Here is a 23872-nt window from a genome sequence, read left to right on the forward strand (position 1 = left end):
TAGACCCTTTCATCAATCCTTTCCAGATCTGTTTTGATATATTTCCCTATGCTATTCCCAATGCCTTCCAAAACTCGTTCATTCCAAAAGTGAAGAGGAAGATTGTATAGTCTGACCCAGACCGGCACTTTGGATACAGTCATTTTGTTTGGATCAAAATCTGGAAACCATGGGGTCATAAACAACCCCGATGTTCCCCAAAACCAAGGCCCAGCACTGAGGACTGTATCTCTGACTTCCTTGGATGCAAATCTTACTATAAAAAACCCCTTTGAACATAAATGTATATCACATTCCATGGTCCAGCTGGTGAAGATCCAATGGAATAGATCCATAGGTTTAGGCCAAAAACTGTTGAAACGGCAGATTAGAGCTTGCGTTTCATAGGACTTAATGAAATCATCAAGCCCTGTAGAATCTAAGTTTAGGGCTGGGGTTTGCCCTGACTGATCTACTATGTATGGCCTGGGTATATGTCCGCCTTGATCTGGAGACCCTGTATCTCTGCTGCCCTGTAAAATGTTTTTGTAGGATAAGCCTCCCTTGGGTTGGTGCTGGGATGCTGTATTTTTTCCTTTGTCTCCCCCTGAGGAGCTTGGCTGTCCCTGAGGCAGAGCCCCTCCTCTCAATCTAAAGTTTAAAGTAATGATTGATCCTGGACCAATCTCATAGCTTTTCATCGTTCTACAGTCCTGGAGGGACCGCCTACCACTGACCAGATGTTGGATCTGAACTGGGTATCCCATCTCTGCCCATATTTGCTGTTTCAGCTGCAAGGTGGTGCTTCCTGCATGAACCCACATTAAACGAGTTTTCCCCTGAGGGGATTTAATCAGAATCTGAAAACAAGCAGTTGTTACCTGCTCTGGCTGTAAACAATCTTCCAGATCTGACCCCGTTTTTGATCGTTTTTCCTTGTGCATGTCTAGATCTGCAAAAACTCTGCTCGATCTATGGTTGGTGCCTTCGATCTGCTGCCTGGAATCTGGCTGTACTCGGATATAGGCTAGATCGTGTAGATCCAGGCCGAATCTGCAATGTTTGGGCCCATGCATTGAAAGAGGGAGCAGATCTGCATCATGCAGTCCCCCCCTGCCGTTTCTCCGTGCGTTCTGGGTTTGGCGAGACCTGGCCTCTAAACGCCTTGCGGCACGAAAGCTGCTTTGTTCAAATTCGCAGTTTAGGACCTCGATCTTCTGCAAGAAGAAACCCTCCTCGTATATCCACGCAAAATGGTGGGCTTCCGTTGATGCCCTCGCCTCGTGGTCTCGTTGAAAACTTGTATATCGTTCCCAATCCAGAATCGCATGATTTCTTGTGATAGAAAACCCCACAGATGCGTAGCCGCGCTGACCTGGGTGTATTTGAGGCGTTTGTCTGCAAGAGAAAGGCCATTTCTCTGTAGGCGCTTGCACTAATGAAACCCTTTCAGCAGCGTTCACCGTCACCCCAAACCGTGGATCGCCTTCGGCCCCTGTGGCGGGCTTGGGAAACGATGCGGCAACAAACAGATCTCTGCACGAGAAAACCCTAACAATTGCCATTTCTTTTCTCTCCTATTTTCTTATAATCTTCATACATTTCATCCTATTCTCTAATTGTCTGTCACATTTGAGAAATTGCCTAAAGATTGATTTCATTATTATATTTTCCTTAAGTTCAAAGAGGTTGATACAAAAAGATTATATTAATTAGACATTAATGGATGCCTTGGCATAGTTACCTAGCTAGGAACATATCAAAGAACAACAATTACCAAGCACCACATTAATTGCAAGTGACATCTCTAAATATTTTATTCCCCATGAGCTAAGTTATGCCTTTTCCTAATGTGTATTATCTATTTGAATTTGACTTATTATAAACAAACCATGTGATCCTCTAGGTTACACCAAAGCCTTGAAGTACTTTCACAAACCACTTAGGTGTATTTTCCATCGTAGTGGGCTCTTCCAATTCTAATTTAGCTTCAAATTTTTCTAGATCCTCCAATGACTCCAAATATATAGGTTCATGTGCATTAACATAAATCTATTTTTGTCACAAGTACCGCCTCATAAAAGATAACATTGCCTTTCTTCACAAGTTTATGATCTTCTACGTCTCACAAATGATATGACTTTGATTGTTCTCTATGTCAAAAAATAACATGCACTTTCACCTACTATTTGCTAGCTTTTACTCACCTTGCTCCTTAGAAATACGCACACGAGAAACACTCCCATATATGCATAAATGTTTTTATATAGGCTTATGCTCACCCCATGAACATTAAAGTGTAATGTTCCAAACTTATTTGGTAAAACTCCTATTATTTAGAAAATGAGTAGAGGTAGACTTTTGCCCAAATTTTCCAACCAAAAATCCTATATTTAAACATACACAGTCTTGAATGATACAATTCTTTCTCTCTACAACTCCAATATGTTTAGGTGTATAACAAGCCAACAATTATCTATGAGTGCCCTCCAACTTGTCATACTTTTCAAACATTTTTGAAGTGTAATCTTTTCCATTGTTAAGCCTCAACATCTTCAAAACCTTTCCACTTTGCTTCTTAACAACAAATTTAAATTCCATGACATATTTACATGTTTTTTTTATTTATGAACTATTAAAATAAATTAGAACTCTCATGTAGTAATCATCAATAATTCATGGAATATAGTCTTATTGTAAAGGTATGTCTACTCATAGGACCATACGAAATAGTGTTATCCTCCACCAAATTCAACATTGTACCCCATATCTTACACTTAGGAATTTGTTTGTGTAGGTGTTTGTAATGATACAAGCTTATTTAATCTCTAAGACATTTCTATGTTTGTCGTAACATAACAACATTAAGTTCGTATAGTGAATGAAGTCTCTAAAAATTTAGATTTCTACACCTCAAATGACACAATTCTCTTTCATTGATAATTTCCATCTTACCATCAATGTTTGAAAACAATCAAAACACACCATGTTTATGATAGCCATATGTTACCACTTGATAATTTTACAACATGTATTTAAAGAGACTTGTTGTAGCATCTACAACAACCTCCTAAATTTTCGACACTTTGAAATTTGGAGCCCTCATTTTGAATTCCTCAAAAGAAACATTACAATTTTTAGCCTAGGCTTATCTATCATTAGGATTCTCCTAAGTCTTCTTACTTTTATAGATTCTACTCAAAAGACACTTTTCGTAAAATTCAATGGTTAAGCGCATCATTGACTCACATTGCAAGGTTAAAGTTGGAAAAACGCTTATCACAAATCACCATCATAGATTTCAATAAAAATCCATTTGCCTCATGACGTTATGATATGTGACTAAATGATGTCTCACTGCAAACAAACTTGTGGCAACACAAAACTAAGTTGCGATGATGCGACTAGAGATTCAATCTCTGGTAACTAGACTCCACCGCACTGCTTGACTCCTTACCATAATTTTTTTGTGATCACACATTAAAGGCGCTTAGTCCCCGCACGTGTGGCAAATATTATATAAACGAGACCTTTCTCCTATCTCATTATTCACCACTGATTTAACTCCGAGTTCTTGAATACTCAGTGGAAAGAGGCTCCTAAAATCACACTCTACCTCTACACTCTGTAATAGTGATCAACTCTATGATCCAGGTTAGTATTCACACTGATCATGCAATTTGCGATTGTGGTTTTGTCTTTTCTTTCCTCATCATTTGGGTTACCCTATCACTCCACCATCCTGACGTTTGGCCTCCCTCAGGTCCTTAACTATATAAATTTACCATGACCTCCATACTCATCACCTCAAACCATCCTGCTCTCTCGCAATGATGTCATTTCCTACAAACCCTTTGACTAATGGTACCATTGGACCTTTCCTTTCACCACGGGTGCCAAAAATCTTAAAACTTAGAACTTGGCCCCGTCATGCCTCACCACATTAGCGAAATCCATGGAAACACCTTCACCCCTTATTCAACTAAATTATTTGCCATCGATAACTCATTGTTCCACCATATTACAAGTGGGATTGGTGACTACATTGATCACATAATCACACATCGCTATCGCAGGATATAATCCAACCTTGTCCCTTCTCTAGCCTCACGGTCTATGACTAAGAAAATCACAAACCATTTCCCATCACAAGTCACTACCACAAGCCACAATTAAACTATGTCTTCGATCTAATATTGCGATATGCAACTTTAAACCTATCTACAATCTAATCTTGCAATCTGCGGCTAGATCCCATCTACTTCCTATCTTTGTGATGTGCAACCAACGTAACGTAATATGCTTTCCCAATTTGTGACTAATTCCAACCACACTTTAACTTCACAACTGTCGATCTAGTTTTAAATAGTAATTTATCTTATGGTTTGCCTAATATTTGTTGTTTCCATGAACATATTTGAAATTTTAGGTACCATTGATATTGATTGTTTCTATATTTCATCGTTCACTGTTGAAATGGTTCTAGCAACTAGAAAGAGTCTGGGAAGGATTTACTAGAAAGATGTATAGAGGGGATTGTGGAAAGCCCCCTTAGCAAAGCACCTATATATACAAACACTACATGATATATAGATAAGATAGTGAAGATAATATGAGTTGAAATATAACGATTTTTTTCCAGAAAGGAGGTGTCATAGGATGAAGAAGATTGACAGGTGTACAACAATGTTAAGAAATCATGGTTTCACAAGGTCGTAGCACATCAAGTTTTTTTTCCATGTGCGGAGACAATTGAATGGGTTCTTCAACATATAGATGAAAATGACATAATAGTAAAAATGATCAGGGTGAACTAGTAGTGACTTACATAACGTTTGATATAACTAAATAATACTGGTTTCCTAAACATAATGTAATTCGTAATACAAAATGGTTTACTAGCTTCACCAAACTGACAAAGGATGTCTTGAAATCTTGGTGGTAGTATCCAAGTAAATTTAGGTAGAAGATTGATGGTATTTACAAGACCAAATCGCTCAGGAAGGTATACCAAATGGTAGAAGACATGTGTTGCAGAATGTATGTAAACTGGATGTAGATCTTTTTGAGGAAAGATGGGTTCCCATGATCTATGCATGTTCTGCGAATGGAACCATTTTCAATTGGGTTGATATCTTGGATTCATCTATTCAAATGAATATTAAATGGGAAAAGAATGCCTCAGAGAAAGAGCAATCATAATTTTACACGACATTGTACTTTCTAGATGCTTTATGTGCGATATGTGAATTTCAGGGGCTGGGATGGAGATGGATTTTTGATCAGGACATTCCACCTGTGCCTATCTATTATAAAAATTTATGGGACACAAATAAAGAGGGATGTATGAATGAATCACTAAACACTTAATCTCAATAATATATAAGAGAAATTTCGACACAAAACCTCCCTATATATTCATATAGGACTAGGGAATCCTTGCAGGATATTGCATATTACTTCACTCCTAGAGATGCTACATATATTCGGGTATTTTGTGCATATAAGACCCCTCATCAATTACATATGTTCATCACTTTCAAAGTGATAACACATGAAGTGGATTACCAACTTACTACAGGGTTGACTAGTTCATTGGTGAAATACAAGAAAGCCCCATGACCTATGCTTATTTTGATTATTGGGGCCTATTGTATTAAACATTTCAAGGATGCAGAGGCATAAGCCTAAGATTTGGAATACTTCAGGTTTGGTGAACTAATTTTTCACATATATGACCTAAAAGGCATTGCCACCAAACATTGCAAGGCAATAAATTATAGTTGGGCATATACTTCACTTGTTGATGAAGATGACGAGAAGGTAAAGAAATTCTTCAAAAATGCCAAAGCCTTGGAATCATCTCAAGTTATTGGCACCTCTCAGCCTCTATATAACCCTGAACACTTAGATGAAGACTCACAGGATATCATGAATCTAGAAGAGAGAAGAGCTAAAAGAGAATAGGAGTAGGATGCCAAGAAAGAAAGGTTGAAGAAACAAAGGGTCGAATGGGAAGCTAAGAAACAAGTGGAAGAAGAATATAAGAAAAATCAAGTTGAAGAAGAAGTGAGGAAAAAGCAAGAGGAAGAGGACATATAAACGCAAGAAGCATTGAAGAAGAAAAAGCAAGAAGTGACAAAGATGAAGAAAGAAGAAGAATCCATGACGAGAAGGGAGGAGGAAGAGAAGAAGAGGGAAGAAGAGGAAAGGAAAAGAAAAGAATTAGGAGAAGCTAAGAAGAGAGAAGAAGAATTGGCCAAGCAACTAGAGTAGTGGCTCATTTCCAAAGAACTAGTTGACAAAGAAGAAGAAGAGACTAGGTCGAATAACTTGCAGATAGAAGAAATTATACCCTCTATGGATGTCCAGCCTCCCACACCTATTACTGGAGGATACCTTCTGCTTGATTAAATGGGCAGTACCTTTGAAGAAGAAGAGCAAGTACTGGATATATTGCACTTTAGATTTGATTAATTCAAGAACAAGATATATCAAGAGAGGTAAAAGCACTTAGAAAGAGATCCAAAGAAGCATACATAAATTACCATTGAGAGAGTCATAGTGGTCGACATTGCAAAAAATCCAGTTGGCATAGCTTCTTTAGAATATTCTTTCTTTGCAACCACAACACATAATGTAGAATGTTTGGTGGATGAAGTGAGGAAATTAAAAGAGAATTTGGCAAGGGCCCAATAAGAAAATGATAGGTTGTGTCACATAAGAAATCATGGTTTCACAAGGTCTTAACACATTTGACTATTTTTCCATATGCGAAGACAATTGAATGGGTTCTTTAGCATATAGATGAAAATGACACAATAGTTAGAAATAATCTGGGTGAACCAGTAGTGGCTTACACAATTCCCGATATAACTGAATATTATGGTTGCACAAACATAATGCAATCGTTAATAAAAAATGGTTTTCTAGCTTCACCAAATCAATGAAGGATATCTTGAAATCTTGATGGCAGGAGACAATTAAATTTAGGTAGAAGGCCGAAGGAATTTATAGGACCAAATCACTTAGGAAGGCATACAGAATGCTAACAACCATGTGTTGTAGAATGTATGGTAAACTGGATGCAATTTTTTTGAGGAAATTTGGGTTCCCATGATCTATGCATGTGTCATAGATGGAATCATTTTCAATTGGGAAGATATATTTGCTTCATCTATTCAAACAAATGTTAAAAGGGAAAATAATTCCTTAGAGAAAGAACAATCAAAATTTTACATGGCATCATACTTGCTAGATGCCTTATATGCCAAATGAAACTTTAAGGGGCTAGGATGGAGATGGAGTTTCAATCAAGACATTCCACTTGTGCATATAGAGTGTAGAAATTTATGGGACATAAGATACAGAGGGATGTATGGCTGAACCACTGAAAATTTCATCTCGACAATATATCAGATAATTTGTGACATAGTGTTGGCATTATGATACAAGTATTGTCCTTGATGGCAACTCTACAAGTCAACTCAGTTTTGATAAGAGGCTAACATGAATATTCAGAGGAAATAGGGCAGTGGTACAGAGGATCATGAAGATGGAACTAAGGTCTATTAATCAGAATAAAGAAGTTGAAGGAAGAAGATGATGTAAGAGCAGTTTAAGAGATACACGTAGGTTCACTTAGTCCAAGCAGCGTATACATGCAGGTCCTTAGAATAGAAATAGCGTATAGTGTACACACGCACTACCATAGAAGGAAAAGCGCGTACATGTTGAAAACCATGCTTTTGGTCCGAGGTATTTGGTCCAAGGTATCTTTGGACCATGATATTAACCCTAGGTATTTAGTCCAAGGTATTCGGCCCGTGGTATTTGATCCAAGGTATTGGTCCTAAGTGGATTCGGTCCATCGTATTGAGAAAGGCCAAAAAATATATAAAGAAGAGAGGATACCAAAAGCGTATTGAGAAAGGCCAAAAGCGTATACACACAGGTTCTCTTCTTTCAAGTAGTGTGTACAAAAGAAAGGCTTGATGTTCAGAGATGATTGATCTATCAGATCAGTATTGCTGATTTATTGCTGCTGCTATTTTCCAGTTGTCTATCAATGAAGTATTCTTAGATCTGAATGTAAATCTGAATGCATAAGAAGGTTGATATTTGATTCATTGTATAAGTGAGAAGAAGTGTTTTCTGTTGCCTCCCTGTGTAAAGTTCTGTAAGTTGACAGTAGATGTTCAGTACACTGCTGGTTGGTACAGTTTGTGATTTAAAGATTTTATGATAATCTTTAGAGGTATATGCAGGTTGTGTTGAAGGAAGTAGTGTATACACGCAATTTTTCTTCATTGAAGTAGCATATATAGTCTGACACATGAATTTTTGAGGTTTCAGTTGGTTCTGAATGTTGATACAGGTTTCTAGGTTTAGCACAGTGTTCTAATGACAATGATCTATTTGTTTTAGATTAACTGCATGTTGGTTGATGAATTTTGAGTTTCTAAATTTCTGATGGGTTATTGATGAGTCAAGGTCTTCATATGTCTTGATATGTGCCAGGAACATCCAATCTGAAAATTCAAGAAACGTGGTCTCTGGTGGAAGAGTGGAGTTTTTTGTAGGCTGGCACCTACGTATTAGTAAACATATTGGCTAGTACAAGAGCTAGGGGATTGTAGCTCCCTTCCAGTAGAAGCTGGAGAATGAGAGAAGGTTGTAACCTTCTGCAGGTAGAAACTTGCATATTGGTATGAGTCTGCGCTAGTACAACATTGTAAGCAAATTTTCTTATTATTAAAAGAAGATAGAGATGACAGCGACCGGTGGTTTTCATCCACATAGGGTTTCCACCTTAAATCTTGGTGTTCATGTGTGTTGCTTACGTGTAATGGTTTATTATGTTTATAATGCACATGGTTACTGTTTAATTATTGATGAAGTACTGATGCATTGATTAAAGATCAACATATGATGAATTAACTGAATCATAAGTTTACTGCATAAACGCTGGTTTCCTTAAAGACAGATGCGTGTACACGCTAGTTCCCCTCTCTGAAGGAGCATATATAAATCTGATTATGAAAAAGAAAAATTCTTGATCTGATAATACTGATTCACCCCCCCTCTCAGTATTATTTCCAACACATAGAACCTCCCTGTATGTCGGATAAGGCTAAGAAATCCTTGCAGGATATTGGAGATTTCTTCACTCCTAGAGATGCTACATATATTAGGGTATTTGGTGCATACAAGCCCCCTCATTAATTACCTACATTTGTCAGTAACAAAGAAGTAAGGCAAGAAGTGGTGTACCAACTTACTATAAGGTTGACTAGCTCATTGGTGAAATACAATAAATCCCCATGGCTTATGTTTCCTTTGATTATCAGGGCCTATTGCATTAAAAATTTCAAGGATGCTGAGGAAGAATCCCAAGATTTCGAATAACAAGTTTGGTGAAGTTTTCACATATATGATCCGAAAGGAATTGCCACCAAAGATTGCAAGGAAATAAATTATGGCTGGGCATATGCTTCACTTGTTGATGAAGATGAGGATAAGGTAAAGAACTTCTTCAACATTGCCAAATCCTTGGAAACATATCAAGGGATTGGCACCTCAACCTCTAGACAAACCTAAACACTTAGATGAATACTCACAGGAGAATATGAATCTAGAATAGAGGAGAGTCACATTAAAAAGAAAAGAGGAGCATGAGGCCCAGAAAGAAAGATTGAAGAAACAAAGGGTTGAACAGGAAGACAAGAAACAAGTGGAAGAAGAGGATAAGAAAAAGGAAGCTGAAGAAGAAGCGAGGAAAAAGCAAGAGGAAGAGGAGATGAAGAAAAGAGAGGAAGAGGAAAGTAAGAAGCACCAAAGAAGAAAAGGCAAGAAGCGATAAAGAAGAAGAAAGAAGAAGAAGTAATTAAGAAAAGGGAGGAGGAAGAGAAGAAGATGCAAGAAGAGAAAAGGAAAAAATAAGAAGAAGAAGAAGCAAAGAATAGAGAAGAAGAGTTGGCCAAGTAGCTAGAGGAGTAGCTCATTGCCAAAGAACTAGTTGAGAAAGTAGAAGAAGAGACCAGGTCGAATAAATTTCAGATAGAAGAAAATACACCCTCTATGGATGTCCAAACTCCCATATTTATTGCTAGAGAACACCTTCTAATTGATGAAACGTATAATACCTTTTAAGAAGAAGAGTGAGATTGGATCTCTCACACTTTACATTCGACCAATTCAAGAACAAGATATATAAAGAGAGGTGAAAGAACTTATCAAGAGATCCAAATAAGCCTACATCAATTACCACTAAGAGAGTTAGAGTGGTTGACACTATGACCAATCCGGTTTCCATAACTTTTGCAGGGTTTGCTTTCTCTGCTGCCACTTCACATAATGTAGAACATTTGGTAGATGAAGTGAGAGAATTAAAAGAGAATTTTGACAAGGGCCTAAAGGGAAAATGATAGTGTTGGAATTATGACAAATGTGTGGTCATTGATGGAAACCTACTTGATAAAGATGTTAACATGATAATAGAAAGATAAGTATTCAGGCCAATACAAATGTGAAAGAAAGCTTAGATAAAGTAATATTAGTTCAGAGATAGAGGAATGATAAAGATGATGTTTTAAGAAGTATACATAGGTCCCGAGAACAGAGGCTGTGTACATACACAGGTATGGTGAAGAAAATTCACGTATAATTTCCTCACCATGGTATTCTAAATACCAGGAGTCTTTACCATGGTATTGGCCCATAGTAATGAGCGTGACAACAAATATTTAATTCCGTCAAAGAATACCATTGGAATAATACAGGATTGGCCTAAGGTATTGGTTAAGGCCTAAGCTATATAAGGAGATGGATATCAAAGTGCTAAGGGTGCATGATATGGGTTATTGATAAATTGTTTGATCTAAAATAAAGCGTGCACTTGGGAGTGCGATGATGGATCAAATATTATAGATCTGAAATGACTACACATTGAATAATTTGCTTATGGGTTGATAGATTTGTGATGATGATGTTATGATTTATGTCCTTTACAGTGTATGCCAAGATTTGGGTTTGATTGATGTTCTATTATACATTGAAGGTATGATTCAGTAGTCATAGATCTATACACAGTTTGTCTTCAGAAATATCGCATACATACGCGGATCTGCTTCTGGGTAGTTGCGTATCGATTATGCAGTATGGACATATCTGTATACAGGTATGCTTCTTGAAAGGCGCGTACATACACAAAATAGCCTTACAAGGGTCGCATACATATGCTAGGGTTTTGTTGTATATGATGTCTGATCAGTCTTGTTGTGTTTGCTGTTGTCTGTTGATGAAGTATTTCATGATGATTTGTGTTTGATAATGTTGGTTGAGGTTGAACTGATTATGTTATGAAATATTGAATAGTAATGATGTTGCTATAAGATGATTTGTATTTGGTTCAAAGATATATGACAAGGTCAATATGTATTTCAGTGATTGATTTAAGAAGCGCAGTGAGTTAGTTTCAGAGTTCAGTGTTTTGAGATATGTACACGAGTTATCTAAAGAGAAAGCGCATATATACACAGATATGTCTCATAATAGTAGCATATATATTCTGACATAATAATGACCAGGGTTTGCAGTGAAAGGATCTGGTTTCTATGATGAAAAATAGGTGGTCTGGCATTCTCATAAACAATATACAATGAATTGAAATGTTCTAGCTTCTTTGGTTGTTTGAGATTTGGTAATTGGTTCATTCAATAATTTGGTGATTAAGTTGGTTCAGTGATTTGTAACAGTGTTGTTTTCAGTATTGTTGTCTGATATTTGGGATGGATCTAGTTTCAACATTCTGAAAAGTGATCCTTAAATAATAGAGGATAAGGGGGTTGTAGCTCCCTTCCAGTAGAAGCTGGAAAATGAGAGAAGGTTGTAGTCTTCTGCAGGTGGGGGGCCTGCGTACTGGTATGAGTCTGTGCTAGTACAAGTTCGTAAGAAATTTATCTTTATAATAAAAGAAGAAGACAAAGACAACAACAACAATGGTTTTTTCCCATATTGGGTTTCCACCTAAAATCCTAGTGCTCATGTGTTGCTTGTGTGTGATGACCTATTATGTTTTTACTTCACATAATTACTGTTTAATTAATTTTATTGAAGTTTTGATATACTGGTTCAAGTTGAACACATGATGAATTAATTGAAAAAGTTAGTGAACTAGATATTCAATACTTATCTTCATCACAACCACGTACATGTGCAAGTTTACTTCATAACAGTCACGTACATAAATCTGAATAAGAAAAGAAAAATTTAAGTAGTTTAAAATACTGATTCACCCCACCCCCCCCTGCCCTCCCCCCAAATTTGCATTTTTCCTAACAATTGGTATCAGAAAGGGTCCTTCAGAAGAAGCTTGATCGCTTGAAGGAAGATTCATCAAGATGAACAACCAAGAAGGATCAACATCTATCAAGCCACCATTGTTCAATGGATCCAATCTGATTTTCTGGAAAGTTAGAACAAGAGCTTACCTACAGTCACTTGGAGTAGATGTTTGGGGAATCATTGAAGGAGGTTATCAATATCCATCCTCTATTCCCACAAATGAAGCAAAAAATAAAAAATATGAGACCAATGCAAAGGATGTCAATGCTCTGTTAGGAAGTTTGACATAATTAGAATTTTTCAAAGTCATGCAGCGGAATACCACAAAATCCATGTGGGACAAGGTCATCCAAAGCTATGAAGGTGACACCAAAGTAAAAAGTGACAAACTTCAAAATCTTAGAATTAAATATGAAACTCTCCAAATGCACAATGATGAAAGTATTGCAAGTTTCTTTCTTAGGGTAAATGAGATTGTGAATTCTATGAGAAATCTTGGTGACAAAATAAAAGAATCATCATTGGTTGAGAAAATATTAAGATCTCTAACCCCAAAATTCGATTTGAAAGTCTTTGCCATTGAAGAAATGCAAGATTTGAAGAATCTTACTATTGAAAAACTTCATGGGATTTTAATAGCCTATGAAATGAGAAAAAGGGGGTCCCTCAGATATCAGAGAAGATGCATTCAAAGCTACTTCTAAAGGAAAGGAGGATATCAAGGAATCAGGTTATGTATCAGATGAAGAAGAGGCAAATTTCATAAAGAAACTCCAAGTAGGTACTGGAAGATTTAGAGGTAAGCTTCCTTTCAAATGTTTTTCTTATGGAAGAGTTGGTCATTATGCTGCTAAATGCCCTTATAGAGAAAACCATGAGAAAGGAAAGGATGCTACAAAAATGAAGGTTAGAAGAAGGTTCAAAAACAAGAGAATCTTCTACACACACAAAGATAGTGATGGTCTTTCAAATGGAGAAGAAGGTGAGTCTGATCAAGAATATCAACTACTTATGGAATTTGAAGATAAATGTATTTGTTAGTGTCAGTCTTTGAAACCTTCCTCCAGTGATCAAACATGCTCTTACAAAGTGATTTTAAGGTGTCAAGGTCAAATTTTGTCATTTCAGTGAGTCTTCAAGCAAAATTTGGTCACTAGGTATTAGGTCTAGGGTTTGTTTTCACTCCTTTAAAAGTTGTCCAAATGTCGGTCCATGTCACCATTTAGCTAATTGTACCATCATTCAGAGGGTTGTCATCATCATGTCAGGTTCCAATGGGTCATTTTACACCTTGTTCATGCTTCAGTTGTGCCTAGGTAAGGTTCATTTCCCTCTCCTAGGGTTTTGAAGGTAATTTCTCTTGGATGGTCAAATCATCAACAAAACTTGTATCCTGATGTTCATACACCTTCTCCTATCCTTAATGTATTTTATTAAACACTTTCCATCACTGATATCCGTCAAATTCCTCATTTTCGCACAAACCCTAGTTTCTTTCTACAATTTGACAATTTTCTAGGCTAGGCCTGTGTTTTGCCCTTTTGGACCCCTTCCCCTCACTCAATCTTTGAAATTACACTTTCCTCTACTTCCTAACATCCCTCGCTACTTCAAAAAATTTTCTCAAGAATTTAGAAGCCCATTATCCCCTTCATTTCACTTTATTTCGACAAATCCCCCGTTCCACACATCGGGATAGGTTTTACTCCAATGATGTTTCTGAGCAAGAAAAGATGAATTTGGAAAAACTGAGAGACGTTTTTGTCCAAAATAGGCCAAGGAAGAAAAAAGTCCTTCACTTTTTACACAGGTGTCATGTTTTTAGAGAAATGTCAAAAATACAGTTGCCTCATGAGAATTGATGCACCTCTGAAGTGACCTTGGGAAAATCAAGATTTCTCCTAGCTTGGTTGGCCAAATGACTTTCTTGATGAGTCATGAGCTCAATTTGGGGTTGAGGAAGACCTTAAAAAGTTGACCGCAACAACACTCTACCTTTAGGCAGCCTCATTTTGCACATTTTGACCAGTCTTGAGAGATTTGACTTTTGACAGGGCAAATGAACTCCAAATTGAAAAATTCAAGTTGTTTTTGAAATTAGACTCAATGAGATTTCCAACAAGATATCCCGTGCCCAATTTGGACACCAGGAAGGCCTCCAAAACTGGTCTGAAAAAAGGAGCTATGCACCTGTTCCTTGGCGCGGCGCACCTGGGTAGTGGCGTGGTGCACCTGCCTACTTAGCCCAAATTTCACTCAAATCATCTTGCAAAGCTCCCAAATATTGCAAAATTTATTCCAAAAGTAAGTGAAGCATTCTAATTTTCCATTTCAAAATATTTACTCATCCTTCATGGTGTTTTAAAAGGTGAAAAAACAAACCCTACTTGCTGCACAGTTACACTATAAAAATTGCCTAGGGTTTGCAAAGTTGTAATTTTCGCTGTTGTCCCCTGCACCATTTTCATTTTCCTCTTCACTAAAATCCCCTCATTTCATTTTCCCTCCCCTTTCTCATTCACAATCATTCATTCCCTCATCCCCAAAACTAAAAACCCTAATACCTAATCCCACTACTCCCAAACCATAATTGGCATCTCTAAACCCTGCCACTCCCAAAAAACCCTACAGTCAGTATCACAATCCCCCATTCATATTTCCCACTCATAAATCCCTTTCATTGAACAACAAACACCTATTTTTGATATAAAATCTCTTCATACTCATCATAGAACATCAAACAGTGGCAAACATGGAGACAGATTCACCTTATGACAGGGATGAAGAAACAGTAAGTGATTCCTCCCAAGAAATTCATGCACCAAGGAAACCTCACAAGGGAGGAAAACACATCCGGGAGGAGCCCACTACACTTACTGAGCTATTGGCTTGCCCTCTTATTGTAGCATGTTTCAAACATCAGCCTTGCTACCAGTATTATGAGATGGTGGAAAGAGTCAAATACCATCATGAGCTTTCTAGATTATATGTGCTCCAACTTCACAATGGCCAGGTCAATTTGGCAGGTGTGACATTTGTAGAAATTTTGAATAATATGACACATATTCAACAGAGATTATCCTGATCATACAATTTAAGCGGAACATGTATAATACATAATCTCCTCTACGTTGATCATCAAATTACAGAAGCAGAAACATCCACAGGCACACATAGAAGCATCAATCAAACTCATAAACACAGTATGTATCCCGGGGAAAGCATCTCGCTAAAAACCCCACACTATCTGTATATTATATTGATTGAATCATGTAACAATACAAAGCATAATACTTCTCACAAGTATCTCCACCTGTTACACACAATACAGCTCAGATTTGATCTCCAAATCTCTCCCGCTGCTTGCCTGCCTCCACTGCTCAAACCTGCTCGAGAACTAATGAGAATAGCTTCCCAAACTCGATTTTACACTGCAAAATAGTCACCCACACTATGTTGGACGTGAGCAACAGCTATAATATCATGAAGATACGTGAGCAAACTCATTGGCATACTCAATCCTTTGATTGTGCAAATCATCATGCACAGCTATAGTCACAACTGATAACAATCTGATCCTCTAACACCTGTCCCTGCTGAACTGAACATGCACTGACATGCAACTGAGTTAACTAATGTATTCTATAGTTGCATTATGAGTTAATAACTTGTGAATTAATTAATAACTAATTCACCCAACTCATCTTTAGTCTATTGATCAGTTAGACTAAATACAACCAGTTTAACAAAGCTAAACTGAACACAACTCCATCAACTGTACCTCCAGTCCACTAAACTCAACTCACTTGAGTTCTAACTGAAGTCATGCATGCAACAACTCAACTGACTCATAAGAAAAACGAATTTCCTTCTGACAGCTGCATGTGCCACTTCCGTAGCTCAAACTGAAGTGCTCCAAGAGAATAAGATTAAGTTTATAGTCCAAATATTATTGTGAGATAATAATATTTGACTTTTCTATTTTTGACTTTGATCACTCACACTGTGATCACTCACACTGTAATCACTCACACTGTGATCACTCACACTTTCATCAAAAATAGAAGTCCATCTATTTTTCCCAACTTGATCAATCATCCATAGACATGATCCATATGTCTAAAAATAGACATAGTCTAAAAATAGACTTGCGCCAAAAATAGCCTGCGGACCCACTTAGTGAAGGCGACTCTTTTCACTAAGCTCCATCATCTTGTTGCACTCTCAACAAGCATTTCTTGTTGCACACTTTTCAACACTCCCTCTCAACAAGAAAGGCTTCCTCTCAAACCCGATCCTGTAACTCTGGAATGTTCTCCATGCAACACATCTGGCCGGTCCACTTGCTCTGTCATCAAAGTCTCTGACTGCTATTGCCTCTGTCGACTGAAACTCTGCATCTCTGTGCTCTTCAGTATCTGACTACTCTAGCCTCTGTCACTTTGATCTCTGACTGCATCCGTGCTGCTGCTGGTTCTATCTCCCAGCATTGCATCCGCACTGCACCTCCCAACTGACCTCCCTGTTGGGATAGAAACATCCTCTAATGCTGAAGCTCTACCTGCTGCTGACAAGTGCTCCCTCTCTGACATCTGCGCTACTGCAACATCTCCATGCATCTCGCACCATTGCACACCTAACACTGTGCAAAACACTTGTGCCTCTCGCATTGCTACAGCCTGCTAGCTATGCGCTGTCCTGGGATTCCCTGCACTGTCGCTCTCTCTGCCGCTCCATCCGCATCTGTCTCTACCCAATCAGTCAGTTCCTGCTACTACACATCGGGGCTCCCGTAGCAAGGTATCATCCAAGAGGTTGGGTACCTCAAGGATCTTGCCCCTCCTCCTTGGGACAATCAATCCACATCACCCCACCTCCTACCTGGAGGTATGGATGCATGCGATCCCTCAGCCCACCTGGCTTGAAGTTTCCCCCTACTGGAGGTCTCTGGATGAGTAGATGTCTCTACTCGATCTCCTCTCAGCTTCCCTTGTTGTGGCTGCTCCACAACCTCCTGAAGCTGTTGCACCAATCGTGGCTCCTCCACAATCATCTGAGACTTCTTCTGGCTCTGCATGTTGAGAGGTAATATGCGCTCCCTCTCAACCACCAAGTCTCCATCAGTTGCCTCGCTGCTCAAGGCTTTGCATGCATCTTGAACCTCAAGAGCATACAGGTTCTTGACCCATGAACCAATCTCATGACAATGAAAGCATCTCACCTTCGATTTGTCAACATTCTTCCCATCACTAGAAGAACAAGATTCGAAAAGAGAAACCTTCTCCTTCCCCTTCTTCGCCTTACTCGCTAAGGCACAGTTCTCCTCATCCTGCATGGATGAAGAACCGTCTCTGGTGCTCCGTCTAATCTCCTCCTGCATCAGATCCGACCAAAGTCTCTCCCATCCTGGCAGTTTCTCCCTTCCATTCACCGAGTCCTGGTAGCTATGTTGACTCTTAGGAAGGTCAAGGAGTGCTAGACTCACCATCCTCATCCGACAGTCACCCCCACACTTCCCAGCTCATCCCGGCATTGGGTGAACTTCGTGAGATACTGGGGCATACTATCTCCATTCTCACACTGAATGTTTCTGAGTTTTATCTCTTGCTTTGGAATTAAATTCGAATTCCACCAACTCAAAACTCAACCGCTTCCGATCTAGAATTCGTGAGAACAAATTATTTCTTGTACAGAGATTGACTGTATGGGCATTCACCGGATATCTCACCTTCCAAGGGAAGGATGAATCCAGAGGCTACCTGGCCCGATTACAGACTCTGCCTGAAGAAATAGAATGTAAACACTTCCTGAATCGTAGATCTGATGATCAATCCTCGCTTGATATCCTGTAAAAATCTCTTCTACAAATCAAGCAACTCTGATACCATGTAGAAACTTTTTCTACAATTATCTAGCTCCGATACCATGTAGAAATTTTGAATAATATGACACATATTCAACAGAGATTATCCTGATCATACAATTTAAGCGGAACATGTATAATACATAATCTCCTCTACGTTGATCATCAAATTACAGAAGCAGAAACATCCACAGGCACACATAGAAGCATCAATCAAACTCATAAACACAGTATGTATCCCGGGGAAAGCATCTCGCTAAAAACCCCACACTATCTGTATATTATATTGATTGAATCATGTAACAATACAAAGCATAATACTTCTCACAAGTATCTCCACCTGTTACACACAATACCACTCAGATTTGATCTCCAAATCTCTCCCGCTGCTTGCCTGCCTCCACTGCTCAAACCTGCTCGAGAACTAATGAGAATAGCTTCCCAAACTCGATTTTACACTGCAAAATAGTCACCCACACTATGTTGGACGTGAGCAACAGCTATAATATCATGAAGATACGTGAGCAAGCTCATTGGCATACTCAATCCTTTGATTGTGCAAATCATCATGCACAGCTATAGTCACAACTGATAGCAATCTGATCCTCTAACACCTGTCCCTGCTGAACTGAACATGCACTGACATGCAACTGAGTTAACTGATGTATTCTATAGTTGCATTATGAGTTAATAACTTGTGAATTAATTAATAACTAATTCACCCAACTCATCTTTAGTCTATTGATCAGTTAGACTAAATACAACCAGTTTAACAAAGCTAAACTGAACACAACTCCATCAACTGTACCTCCAGTCCACTAAACTCAACTCACTTGAGTTCTAACTGAAGTCATGCATGCAACAACTCAACTGACTCATAAGAAAAACGAATTTCCTTCTGACAGCTGCATGTGCCACTTCCGTAGCTCAAACTGAAGTGCTCCAAGAGAATAAGATTAAGTTTATAGTCCAAATATTATTGTGAGATAATAATATTTGACTTTTCTATTTTTGACTTTGATCACTCACACTGTGATCACTCACACTGTAATCACTCACACTGTGATCACTCACACTTTCATCAAAAATAGAAGTCCATCTATTTTTCCCAACTTGATCAATCATCCATAGACATGATCCATATGTCTAAAAATAGACATAGTCTAAAAATAGACTTGCGCCAAAAATAGCCTGCGGACCCACTTAGTGAAGGCGACTCTTTTCACTAAGCTCCATCATCTTGTTGCACTCTCAACAAGCATTTCTTGTTGCACACTTTTCAACAACATTCACTTTGACACCTGAAACTATAGCTGAAGCAACATGTATTCCAAATGTGGGTGAACAATGGAACAAGGGACAGTTATATCAAGGCTGGCTATCAGAGGAAAACCAGTAGGGTCTTCCCTTTCAGATACCTACAGGACACATATTCTCCCCTTATGAAACTCATAATCAAATATTTCAGCTGTGAAGGCAGATTTTCTCGTCTATACACCTATCATGTCAGATTATTGATGCATTTCACTAGAGTGAGGATGATGAACATCCCCTATTTCATATGCCAGAATATTGAGAAAATGACCACATTGGTGCAAAAGAAACCTCCTCATCAGTAGTACAACAACATCTATCACTTTGCATTGATCAATATTGTGGTTTTGCATCAGCTGAGTTTACTGAATGTTTCATGGGATGATTTCATTTCACATGAGGTCTTCACAAGCCCTCAAGTGACACCATCAGTTTTTCATGAGGCAGGAGGGCCTTCACATCAGCAAGAGGTGCATGAGACTCAAACCACCAGTGTGCCAGTGTTTGTCACTTACCAAAAGGGCACAAGAAGATTATTTGCAGCAACAAAACGAGTACTATCTCCACCTGGGGTGGAAGGGGTCTCGTTTCCTTCAACAGCAAAGCAGGTACAGGACAAAGGTAAACAACCATTGCATGATGAGGGGCCTTCAGAAGGTCAAGAGAGGGAGTTCATTCTCATTTAGGATGATGACATTGATTTGGGCTCCCAAAGCTCAAAGCTCAAGGAGATCATCCAGGAACAAGAAGCTGACATTCATGACTTGTCTCTCAACCTAGAAAGAGCCAAGTGGGTAATAAACTATCTTGAGCAAAGGAACAAATAGTTGGAAGAACATCTAACTATCATGGAGCTGTAAAACATAAGAGAAAACCAGCAAGCAACCAAGAGGAGGAAAATCAAGTTGACACCACTAGAGAAAGAGATTGAAGTTGATCGTGAATCTTGGCTTGAGAGGGCAAACATGCACTTGGAGAAGATGTTGGAGAAGGCCAACAAAGAGAAAAATATGTTGAGGCACATGGCCTATCACTATTTGGCAAGAAACAAAGTTTGCAAAGCAAGAATAAGGACCTTGAAGGCCAAGTTGAGGAAAACTTTGAGGAGGAAGAAAGAGAAAGACAAGCTCAAGATTTTTCCTGAGGCTTCCTTAGCCCAACATAGCACTTGATGCAGGTCACTCAACCCAAATTTCAAGAAATTTGGCACACTTTTTTTCAATTTTGAATTTTTGAAGCAAAACACAGATTTCTCTGCCTGGTGCGTAGCGCCACCCGGCGATCGCTTTTGCTAGGGACCTCCTCTAGAGGAAAACTCAGCAATGTTGGATTCCTCATGTAAAATTATGAATTCCCACAAATGGACAATTTTTTTTTTCAAGTTTTGAGCTTCCAAAAGGGTCAAAAACACCTCAAAAATGCCCTTTCTGCCCCTTTTTGGCCACATAGGAAGCAGTGTTGGGAGAACTCACTTTTGGAGGGGCAAATGGACACCAAATTTAGAAATTCCACTTGTCCTGGAAAGTGGACAGATACTTTCCAATAGGCCCACTTGGAGAAAATTTGGTGGATGGGAAGGCCTCCAAAATCAGTTGCAAAAAGGTGCTATGCACAGGGATAATGGCGCAACGCATAGGGTGGAAAATTGACATTTTTGCCAAAAAAATTCCGTTTTTCGCCTAGTTTTTTCTCAGTTTGACTTTTCTCTCTCTCATAGTCAAACTGATGATGTAATTTGATGTAAATTTATGGAATTTTATGTAAAAATGTTAAAATTTCACTCATGGAGGTAAATACATCATGAAAAGGTAGTTTTGAACTGAATGAATCAGTTTCCTAGGTTTTAGAGGCAAGCTGTTCCACTGCCTACTTTTCAGTTCTTAGTTTAGATCTTATTGAAACAGCTCCTAAAATCATGAATTTGACCCCTAAAGCCTAGCATGAGTTTTTTGTTGCCTATATCTAGTAGTTTTTCAGTCATTTGTAAAGGGTGGACTCTTGTGAATGGTTTGAGCATTATTGTACATTCATCTCTGCAGTTTGGCAAAGGAATAGACCAGGGTTTGCAGCCTTTTGTGGGATTCTTGTGGCAACTTGATTTGGTATTGTTTTTCCTTCTGTAATTCAAGTTTACATATGTTTATGTTTTCCATCATCTCTCTCTGTTCAGCTTAACTAAATGAATCAAGGTTAAAGGTAGAATTCATTGATGTTGCAGTGCTCTACCTAGGTTTTGTTTAGTTATTTATGTTTTCAACTATTTGAAGAGGATCCCTGAGAATTTCATGCCCTCTTCAACTCCTCACCAGTCTTAAGACTCTCCATCTCACTTATTTCCAAGTACTAAACCATTTTCCTACCTCGCCCCACAGAAACCTCTGCAAGACTGAGTCCATTCCTCGGACCCAAATCTGCCTTTCGCATTTAGGCCGACAAACCAAAATTAAATTCAAACAAACTCCTCTGAGCATATACCTAGCCTAAAATCAGTCTTTACATCAGTCATCTCAAAACCTCATTGATCATATTTTCCTGAGATTGACAAGGAGAGAGCCCTCTCCTGACCTGGTAGGGCTAGCTACCAGGTTAAGTGTGGTTTGATGTTACCCTAGATCCTGCCTTTCTCAGCCTGAGGTAGATTTAGGCACTAACAATATTGATGAATTTGATGATGTTTTTATGGATTCCCTAGAAGAAAAAGATAAACTCATAGAAGATGTTAGTGTCATCCAGTTCAGCTTATCACCAGTGATCAAATATGCTCTTACAAGGTGTTGTTAAAGTGTCAAGTCAAATTTTTGTCATTTCAGTGAATCTTCAAATAAAAATGTGGTCACTGGTTGTTGTGTCTAGGTCATTGCTGCTCCCTTCACTTACTCATGGTCTTCATCACTCTTCATGTTCATTGTCTTCTTCGAGGTATCATATCTTCATTTAAGTGTCTTGGGTCATGAAATGGTTAAATTCCTCATTTTAGGTCATGGTCTAGGGTTTCACTCCATGTGTCGTCATGATACCATATGTCAAAACAAAACATGTCCATCATGTAATTTAGTGGGTAAAGGGAGTTAGCAGCTTAGGGAAAGCAAAATAAAGGTAAAGGTAATGTTTTATTTCAAATAAGACAATGCTGCAGTACACTACCTCGTCTCATCATTCCTCATAGGGACATTTTTTCTTAAAAATATGTTTCTGACCAAATGGAGAAGAATTTTACAAAAGTGAAAGAGGTTTTTGTCAATGATAGGCCAAGGAACAAAAACCTCCTTTAGTTTATGCACAGGTATTATGATTTGAAAGAAATTCCCAAACTACACTTGCTACGGGAGAGTTGTTGCACTTCTGGACAACTTGACTTCAAGACAGTTTTTCAGGGGTTTGGAGCAGGTGTTGGTAGTGCTTAAGGACTCTATTGTGTAGCAGACATCCTAATATTTCCAATGGTACCTTCAGATCATGATTTGGATTAGTGGAAGGCATCCAAAAGTGCTCTGCAAGTTGGCACTATGCTTTTGTCAAAGACACCCTGGGTTTTTGGAGTGACCTTGGGAAAATCAAATTTTCTCCTTGATGGAGTGTCCAAATTACATGCTTGAGGAGTCCATCTTATATCAGACTTCAAGATATTTCCAAAAAGCTATCAAGTTCTCAATTTGGAGCAGTTTAAGGCCTCCAAAAGTGGTTTGGAAGATGGCGCTGCGCTCAGAGACACTGCGCTGTGCTTGGGAGGCCAGCGCTGCGCTCAGGAAGACTGCACTGCGCTTGGGCCAGAGTAGCTCAAATTTGCCCGAAACTCACCAAAATTGGATTTTTAAGCTTGGTCATCCTTTTTCTTGAAATCCTAATCTCATCCACAAGTAAGTACATCACCTTACTCACCTTTTTATTTTGCAAGATGAATTCAAGCCAAAGATTTCTTCATTTAGGGTTTCTAGTGAATTTGTCATGAAATGATGATAGGGTTGATGATGGTCATTTAGTTTTCTTGATTTTAAACATGTAAAATCTCATCCTACACCTCTACACATGTTTAATATGCTATATGAACCACTGAACCAACCTCAAAACATTAAGTTACTTCACTAAAAGTGAAACCCTAGCTCATTCCTAAAGAATTTGGACAATTTTCCTAAAAACTCTGTTTTTCATTTTTTACAAATACTCCTTTCCTTCATTCCACCTCATTTCATTTTCATAAGTTTCTCACTATCCATATCCACCTCCTAGAATTTCCCTTGCCATTTTTTCCACTCCACCTACCCATCATTTCATTTTTCACTCATCCCTCACTGTTTTTCCCCTTTCCTATCATCTAGGGTTTCAAAAATGAAATGAGATTACTTCACCAAGCCATCACCAAGACACATCAGC

This window comes from Pinus tabuliformis, chromosome 5_1 (genome assembly GCF_031772625.1).
Source record: "Pinus tabuliformis cultivar Carrire ecotype Pingquan chromosome 5_1, CPIR1, whole genome shotgun sequence".
Classification (NCBI taxonomy): Eukaryota; Viridiplantae; Streptophyta; class Pinopsida; order Pinales; family Pinaceae; genus Pinus; species Pinus tabuliformis.